The sequence below is a fragment of the Lycorma delicatula genome, chromosome 10 (genome assembly GCF_047948215.1).
Source record: "Lycorma delicatula isolate Av1 chromosome 10, ASM4794821v1, whole genome shotgun sequence".
In the NCBI taxonomy this organism is placed as follows: domain Eukaryota; kingdom Metazoa; phylum Arthropoda; class Insecta; order Hemiptera; family Fulgoridae; genus Lycorma; species Lycorma delicatula.
The window spans coordinates 14,424,979-14,433,194 of record NC_134464.1 but is presented as its reverse complement, the minus strand read 5'-3'; the positions used below and the strand labels follow the sequence as shown (position 1 = coordinate 14,433,194).

General features: G+C 32.2%; 1 long non-coding RNA gene across 1 annotated transcript; it reads left to right on the top strand.

Moving 5' to 3' along the window:
• The first annotated feature begins 1,011 nt into the window (after positions 1 to 1,011).
• Positions 1,012 to 7,942, top strand: LOC142331314 (uncharacterized). Its single transcript, XR_012757957.1, has 3 exons — positions 1,012 to 1,111; positions 6,925 to 7,080; positions 7,817 to 7,942. It is a non-coding gene; the product is annotated as an uncharacterized LOC142331314 (long non-coding RNA).
• The last annotated feature ends 274 nt before the right edge of the window (positions 7,943 to 8,216 follow it).

Here is an 8,216-nt window from a genome sequence, read left to right as displayed (position 1 = left end):
AACTTGGTCAGATTCATTCTATATATGGACTATTGTGCCATTAAATTTTCAACATAAAAAGTTAAGGAGATGAGGCACTACAGCAAGGTCAGCACATTATCTTGAGGTATTTTGAGAAAAATAACACCTTAATTAGGATTAAGGTGTTATTTATCTTAGGCACATTTGTTAATAATTAAAAAATAATAATATTTGCAAAATCGCACTCCCTCCCCAAAAAATGCTTTATACCAGTAAGTGAGTGGGTATACTGCGTTAATAGTATCTCCTACCATCATAAGGAGCGGTATTATATCACTGACGGGCTACGTTAAGTTTTGTGTGTAAGCTGCGTAACGGTAAAGTCAACTGTGTTGTCAGCTTTTAATGTTCACAGTTCACTTAATGTAAAGTTTCCCTTGTCTTTTTATTTTATTTTAATAGACGAAAGTAAAAAAATTGAGATATTATTTTTCGAACTGTTTTAATGTATCTGAAATTAAAAAAAAAAATTTAAGTTAATTTTTTGCAATTCACGATTTAAGGATTTTGGTATTTCTTATCGTTTAATTATTTATTTTTCAATCAATTTCTGATGATTATCGAATTACTTTTATTTTATTGATCAGGTATGACTAAGCAATAAAATGTTCAGATATAGATTAAAATTTACAAAGAAAATATAAAACAATTTTCCATGGTTATATATACATACATCTGTATATACAGATAATATACGTTTTTCCAAAAAGTTCAATAAAGAGTCAGTATAGAAATAAAACTAATTTGCACTTTAATGAATCTTACATTTTTGTTTACATTCTTTGATTTTTAGTAGGTAAACATGAATTATAATATTTTATTCAGTAAAAATACTGGCTTAAATTGTGCAACACAAGGATCTCACTTGCAACATCTTTAAGCATATATCTCTTGCTTGGTGTGTACATATGTTTTAATTTGTAACATTAATAAGAGTTAATTTATTCAATTTAAAAGCATACATTTTTATTTTTTTCTGTTCTGTTCAAGGAATATGGCAAATGTAAACAAATTAATCCAGTTTGGCATAACAGTAGGAAACCAATGCATCTTCTTTCAGTTGCTTCTCTACTTGTATTTATGCACCCAGGTAAAGCATTTAAATATTACGGACATTATATGGTACCAGTTTTTAAATATGTGTGTCAATAAAATGTTTAGTGGCGGGTACTTTTGTCGAATCTAATTAAATTTAACATATTTATTGACAAAAGGGATGCATTTTTTTTAATGATGGGTCATAAATGTCGCAAGCTTAATATTTCATAATTTACTTTATTATATATATTCAAAATCTTATGACAGAATTCAATATTGATTATTGATTCAGCCTTGGTTATTGATTGATATTGATTATTTTCATATTGATTATATATATAAAACTTTATTTTACTATTATTCTGTACCTTAATTGCAAGGAAAAAGAAAAAAACTTTTTCTCAGATGAAATTACATAAAAAGTTTAATAATATTAGTTCTCAATAGTGCTACCAAACTAAACATAAAAACTAATAAATTTAAATAGCGGCGTACTAAAAATTTAATAGAATAGAAATTGCAAATTTTTTATACCATAAAGGAATGGAATGCAAAGTTGGCAGGTGTTTATAGTTTCTTCCTACGAATCGCAGAACCTGGACAGAGTCCCTTGCTGCTGGCTAAATCTATCGGGCGTTTATTTAAAGTTTTATTTTAAGTGACGGGTCTAATTTTTCAAGTTTTGTCTTATTTAATATATTGTGTTTTTAAGGATGGATTTAATTGCATTCCAATCCGTTGTTAAACCAGCGTTATCAAACCCATCTTATGGGCCGACCGCGGAAAGCTAGACTTATGAAACCTGTCCTCCCGACGTAATTCCCCTTCAGACCGTCCACTGAAGTCCTTTCGGTGATAACGCTTCATAGGCTAGCAGGAGTATGCCACAACAGGGCACTAACTATATGAAGGGAGCAATGCGCCCCTTTCTCCGGAGGAGTCGCAATTGCTGATTTAAGTTCATTTTAAATGTAAGTTTTAAAGGAGGGGTTGAGTAGACGCTCTTCATCAACTTCTGTTATGGCTGCCTTTCAGGACGCATCTCTGCTGGGCTCTTTTCCGGACTCCTGTCCGTGATGTTGGGACGAGTAGATGGTCTTCCTTCTTCTTCATCTTCTTCCGATGACATACCATGAAGGAAGTAACTATGTTTGCTGCAGAAAAATGTATATCAGCTCAAAAATAAATTAATTTAAATGTTAGAATCCTTCCAAATTACTGCACGCAATCACGATTTTCAATCACATTTATCCAAATTATTATTTAAATTTATAAACTTTTGTAATTTTTTTTGATAAAATATTGATATCACTGTTTATATTGATACTGAGCCTATATTTATAAAGAATCTCTAACGTTTACATTTTATATTATTGTAAATAAAGCACGATATAAATTTATTTTTGTCTGTAATTTACATGAGAAGGTAAAATATAGTCATGCAATTTGAATAATCTGGATCATTTTAAGTTAAACTATATTTAAAGAAGGGTTCCAAGAAAATAAACGCTCTTTATTAGTTGTGTAATATTTTTATATTTGTAGTATAAATACATTTTATTTTCAGGGTAATAATAATTTAATAAAAATTGGATGCTTATGTATAGCTTCAATTGAATGTCTTTTATTTTATCTTTACTGTACTGATGGACAAAATATAATTGACGAGGTAAGTTTCAAATTTAAAATTAACGAGTGTAAATGAAGTTTTTTTTTATGTCTTCTTTATAAAATAGATAAGGTTTTATGTCTTCTTCTACTAATAGGTAAATCTTGGTAAGAAAAAGGGTTAAAACCGTAGGAGTCCCCGCTCCATCACGCGAATCCGCACACCAGGGCATGTGAGCTCTCAGGAACGGGGCTGTCCGCCCTGCCCTGCTATAAACTGAAACCCTAAGTATCCCAGTCGTCTTGAATCATCTTCTTTTATTCTGAGGACTGCTCTTGCAAATATTGCAAAATTAAGCCAGTTTCCGGACATAGCCAAGAGCCACTCCGAGAGCTGCTCCGGTCGGGTACGCATCATTCCTGCATTTATAAGATGTTCTTCCCATCGTCCGCACACGAAAATAGTGTGTTCGACATCGTCAACCCCATTGCTATAACAGCAGATAGGTGGCTCTCTCCTGCCAAACCTATGCAGATATTGTTTTAAGTTACTTTGTCACAACTACACTCTTAATTGACTTGAAGAACTCGACGTAAAACTATTTAAAAAAACAGTTTTAAACTGAAAATAAAGCAATAAAAATATACATTTTAATAAATAAACCTTGCATTTAAAGATATTATTACATATATTGTGGAATATTTTTCATATTTTTATAACACACAAGGAAATTTAAAGAGATAAAAAATGACTATAAAATTTGTTTATTTTTTTTCTGTATTTTTGGTTTTTATTTATGTTTAAAAATGCGTTCCTAGAATGAGGATTAGTATATAGATCAAATCAACAGGTTATTGTGTCACATACCTGATTTTTCTCTATTTATTTCTCTTTCAAATTCTCTGTTCTAAATCAATTTCTGGTCATCCTACAACCTAGGGAGGAGGTTGAATATGGAACAGCTTCTAGTTGAAGCAGATGATGGGATAACTAGTGGTCATTATCAGATATCGTCTAGAAAGCGTTTTTCCTTAGTGCTCTCGAAAGGGATAAAAGAAAGCAATCCCGTCCCGCAAACGTTTTAGTGTATTTAGGGTTTGATGTGGTTGATGTCTCGAACAACGAAACTGATGCTCTTACCACGGACTCGTATATAGTTTCTATATAATGAAAGATGGTGCCAGTTTTGCGTCCCACGAAGATATCTGATTTTCCTATTGCTTCTAACAATTTGCATTCTGTACCAGCACCAGAATCTTCATTCGCTGGGTGAAGATATTTACCCTACCAATCTTGTTTCTTGTAGGGGTTCTTATTGATTGAAATGGAGGTTTGAAAGTGTGACTAAAGAATAAGAGCATTCTGCTCCAAGTTTGCCATTATCAAATCTTATTCACCTCTCGATGGAGAATGGTTACGTATACGCCCGTTAAAAGAAAGCGATTAAGCCCCATGTTATCCACTGGTATAAATTAATTGAAAGGTGTTTTAAAAGTGTCACTACAGCGAAAGAGTATTCAACCGTAAACAACTATGTATTATTTCGAAAAATCTGGATGTGTACAAGGGGATAAAAAGTACTGTGGGGTACTCAAATCGCAGAGAAGATCTCTTCGCTTGGTCCAGTGAACGTGCTATCAGTAGTATGGTCACACAAAAACTAGTGCATTTGATCCTACAGATTTGTTAAAGTGCTGAGAGCCGTAAGACTGTAAGATTTTCCTAAAGATAGAACACATCGGCAGTTTGTGCGCTCTGCCTACTAAACCATCCTACAAATACAGAGGATGCAGAATATATAAGGAAATCATTAACAGAAGCAAATACAAAGCAAACTGCTGGCTATGAAGATTATCACTCCAATCGGAACTCAGAATAAACGAATTTCTTCCTTTGTTTTGGTTAATAATAATTTCCTGTCATTGGGTAGGTAAACGTCTAGAGATCAGGACGCTTGTTTCATTGCGGATCCACTGTATTATGCTGCGTCTGTTGAGCACTATGCCCATAGTTTGCTGAAGACAAACTAGAAAAACTTTCATATTGCATTACAAAACTTGCAACGTTGAGTTTCTGGAGTAGACAATGTGTAACCTAATAGGACATCTCACCAATGTCATAACAAAAATTTGCTAATCCCTAGATCTCTGAAGGTCTGCTTGTAATATCAATGCTCTAAAGACAAAAGACATCGCCTATCCTCTACAACAACAAGACAGATTGGGATTCATATAGTAAGCTAACTGGCGCTTGACACCCTAGGTTAGAAGTGAGGATTAGTATGAAGTGGGCTGTCGAAGAGAAGAGATGGATCTTATTTCTGCCAAGAGGAGGCTGACTAGGCGATAACAATTCTATAGGAGGGTAGAAGGAAAACTGATGGCGCCTGTTCCTCTGAAATGTTCTGATGAAATGATGATAATTGCTTGACATGCGAGGTTAGAAGGAAGAAAAGGATAATGTGGCGTACTGATAGAGGTTATGAAGCTTATTGCTGCGAATAGGGGGCTTAGTAATTAACAGCAATCCTACAGGAGGCCTGAAGATTGGACATGCTTTAATACGGATGCTCTTAAATTGAAACGACATTTTAAATCTATTTAAAACAAGTCATTCAGTACTTAACTTAAGAATCTATCCCCCTTCTCCCAGAGAGAGCTAATTTTTATAGAGAACCACAATGAACTTTCGTTTGCTTGAACAACTTGGTTTCCTTTTTGAAGGATTTGAATGGGAAGTGGACTCGGAATGACTGTGAAAAGGCTTAATAATTTGCTCCATCCTTGAGAGATGACTTTCAACAGCTTGATATGTAGGGTCCTTGAGGAGAGGAAACCTAAGAATTGTTGAACTGCCCAATTTCTATTGGTCTACATATTAAGACTTCAGAAGAGGTTCCATAAGTGATCAGAAGGTGTAAAACTTCCAGAAAGCCCCTTGCTTGACTTAATCACTAATGTTTCCTAATGCTTCCTACCAAACCATCAAGTACGTAACACACCTGTTTAACGGTATCCTTCGGACAACATACATCCTGTTGTCTGCTTTTTTGAAGTTATTTCTTCGGAGGATGTGGCGTATTTTGGAGCAGAGTCATGTTATTCCAGATCACCTATTTGGTTTCGGTAGCGGTCACTCTACTATTGAGCTAATGTATAGACTTGTTAACGTCATTAGCCAGAGCTTAGACGAGAAGAGGTACTGTTCGGCAGCCTTCTTAGATTTCCAGCACCGTTTTGACAAGGTCTAGCTGCCTGGTACGGCACACAAATCAATTTTTGAAATAATATTGCGGTTTCAGAACAAATTAGCGAGGTGTATAGTTGAAGTGCTGGTTTGTTGAAAACAGTGAAATCCACGAATATTTAGTTCAACATAGGTTAAGAAAAAAACACAACTTTTTACTTATAACGACCACGTTAACTGCTTGGCGGTAAACCTCCTAGACAACAATGAGGTTATTAGAAGATTTACGTGGGTACACTTCCATCGTGTAATTGCTCCTGCTGCGTGTTGTGCATTTATCAATTCTTCATTCACTTCCACTCTGTTTTATTTTTTCAGTTCAATTCTTATTTATTTTTTTTATTTTATTGATTTTCTACGTGTTTCATCAATCTGCTATTTTTATGATTCTAGGTATTCTTTTCTACTATTTACTCATAGAACAGTTTTTCTAAACAACGTTGTGTGTGTACTACCTTCACCCTCAGAAGTTTTATATAGTTCTACTATATAAAATTTTGAATAATTTCCCTTTTTAAGGGAAATATCAATCCCCATGCCTTTACATATAAGGAATGGCTATATCTGATATAATTTTCTTGAAGTTCCTACAAAAATGTACCCGATTAAAAATAAATATTTGTCTTTAATAAATATATTGTGGGACAATGAAGCAATCTGTTTACAGTTTAACTTTTACTACAATATTCTTTCTTTTGTACTTATTATCGTTTAATATTACCAATTTTAGTAATACGTAAAGTCGTTTGGAGTAAAACCCAAACGAAAAAATAATTCGTTAGAATTAATGGAATTATAGAAAAAAGTAAAACTAGGATAAGACTAGAAGATTGATTTTTGAAAAAAAATTAAGACATATTAAACTTTTTACAAAGTAAATTCCTTAGTAGTTTTGCTTTCCTATCACAAGATTAAGCTGTGGTATGGGTAAAAATTTAAATGCTGCATTAAAGTTAACAGAATTTATTAATATTACACATTGAGTTATACAACTCCATGTTATTTTTTAGTACGATGGGCTGCGAAGGTGTTTGGGAGAGTGTTCTTGGGTAGATAAACCCCAATGGTTTAAGAAAATGTTACTTATAATGATGATAAGGTCCACTGCACCATTTCACATAAAACCTTTTGGACTGTACGTAATTAATTTTGAAAATTTCGTAAATGTAAGTAAAATTTAATTTTTTTTTAATTATTTAAAATCAATATAATTTTTTTTTCTTTTTTCTTTTTTTTTTTAAGAAAAGTAAAAGAATATTGAAAAGCGATGTTCGAATATGTGTTCTTGTAATGATCTAAAAAGGTGTGCAGTTTTCAACGAATTACAGTTTGTACTAATACTCTGTTTAATTTCTTCATTATTAAATATTTTGAAAACTAATGAAATTCTGGAGAGAACCAAGTTGTTTTTGTTTTGCACTCCGTAAATTACCCTACCAAGAATATTTAGTGAATATATAGTGTAAATATATATATGTATTACTCTGAAGGTATCAAACGAAGCATACTAGTTTATCAACCGATTTGGAAATTATTTTACTTTATGCTAAATAATAAATCGAGCAACATACAAAGAACAACTATAACAAAACACTAATCGGCTAGAAAATAATAGAGACATGTATTTTAAACACTTTGAATTTCACTTTGAGTATTAACAAAATTTTCTTTAATGTACACTATGTATTATCTACTTATTTTGTCGTAATATGTATCGTTTTAACAAAGATAATGTAGAATAAAAGAGTACACTAAATATTTGTTGTATATTTTCGAATGAAAATATTAATATCTTTTGTAACATAAAAATATATCGTTTAATGAATTCTTTATTGAAAATTTAAATGATATGAATTTTCCATCACAATTTATATTAACTAAATGATTACTTTTTGTTGACAGGTTGTAAAGACATCTTATTCATATTTCAATTTAATCCGAACTTTAAAGTAAGTTACAAAGATAAACAAGAATGTTTTACACAGGCAGTTAAAAGTTGTTTACTTGTATCATACACTATTTTACGAATGTTTTATAAGTAGTTCCTCATAATAAAACCTATTAAAGAAGGTAATGCTGTTCGATTTGTTGACCCAAAAGATATATTATATGAAACATTTTGTCTGAGTTTGACAATTAAACTCACAAATATTTTAAAATATTTCAATGTAAGACGTTTTTAAGTGTGTGGTTAAGCGGGGAGTTATAGAATTATAGGTAAAATTTAATATGGACGGAGCACTATGTCCACAATCTCAGCTAAAACTTAAGTTATAAGTCGTTCCATGAAACTATGTGAACT